Source organism: Tupaia chinensis, unplaced genomic scaffold (assembly GCF_000334495.1).
Source record: "Tupaia chinensis unplaced genomic scaffold, TupChi_1.0 Scaffold143680_1, whole genome shotgun sequence".
Lineage (NCBI taxonomy): Eukaryota > Metazoa > Chordata > Mammalia > Scandentia > Tupaiidae > Tupaia > Tupaia belangeri.
In genome coordinates, this window is record NW_006203528.1 from 72,951 (window position 1) to 74,098 (window position 1,148).

At 48.6% G+C, this 1,148-nt stretch overlaps 1 protein-coding gene across 3 annotated transcripts in view; it reads left to right on the top strand.

Annotated features, from left to right (window-relative positions):
* The window catches only part of GALC (galactosylceramidase), a 63,398-nt gene that overhangs the window by 573 nt on the left and 61,677 nt on the right, over positions 1-1,148 (top strand). The window lies entirely within an intron of this gene.

Consider the following 1,148-nt stretch of genomic DNA (forward strand, 5'->3'; position numbering starts at 1 on the left):
GGCCGGCGGGCTGAGACCCTCTTGCCGGGTTAGGACGAGCCGGGGCAGGGCGTTAGGTTCGGACAGAGGAGGGTCCGGACGTCCCGCGGGTACGACGGGGCGAGGCAGTGCCTGACGCCTGATCACTGGCCAGGGGACCTGGGCTCTTTGCCGGGGCAGCGCACTCGGGGAGGGTCTCCCCGGAACGCACCAGGGAGCCCGAGAGCTTTTGTATGGGAAAGAGGGCGCCCAAGGAATGCTATAGTTGTGTCCCTTCCTATTTTAGGGACTGAGTGCTGGACGAGCGCAGGCTGCGGTCGGGCTCTGTTAGAGGTGCGAGCGCCAAAGAGATTTTTATTTCTCTTTAGAGGCGAGAGACTGGCCCCTCAAGGTCTTTAGGAAGATAAAGGGCCCCACGCTAAAATATATGGGATTTGTGTGTGTGTGTGTGTGTGTGTGTGTGTGTGTATGTATGGGAGGCTACATTATTACACACTGATACTTTACTTTTGGAGGTGTATTGCTCAGCGGAGGGTCAATACGGAGAGACTGAACCACCCTCTGGAAGGGCCAGTTCCATGTGCCACACTGGTGGCTATTTCTATGTGAAGAGTTGGGAAATGTTGACTTTCCACTTTCAAGTGCACGAGAATCACTAGATGTGCTTGTTAAAAACGCAGATTCTGTAGTCCCTTCTACGTTTTGACTAGTTCTGGAGTGGGGCCAATGAATCTGTGTTTTAATAAATAGATAAGTTAATTCTCTCACTCCCTTTTTCCTGAGAGATTTTTGCTATAGGGCGCGTGTGCTAGCTGGAGGGACAGAGTAAGACAGATAGAAAGCAAGAAATCACCCCCCAGGGGGATGGGCACACTCCAATCCATTCTCTAATTTCCTTTCTGGATTTTGGGCATGCATACCCAGGCGGTTGTCTTGAGTTTTAAGCCACTGGTTTCAGGATTCAAATTGTGGTCCACTGCGTGGGAGTCTTGCAACGTAATCATTACCAATCTGCTGGTCCTGATGAGTTAATTCTCATAATAGGTGTTGAGAGATCATTTTTTCTTTTCTTTCCTTTTCTTTCTTTCTTTCTTTCTTTCTTTCTTTCTTTCTTTCTTTCTTTCTTTCTTTCTTTCTTTCTTTCTTTCTTTCTTTCTTTCTTTCTTTCT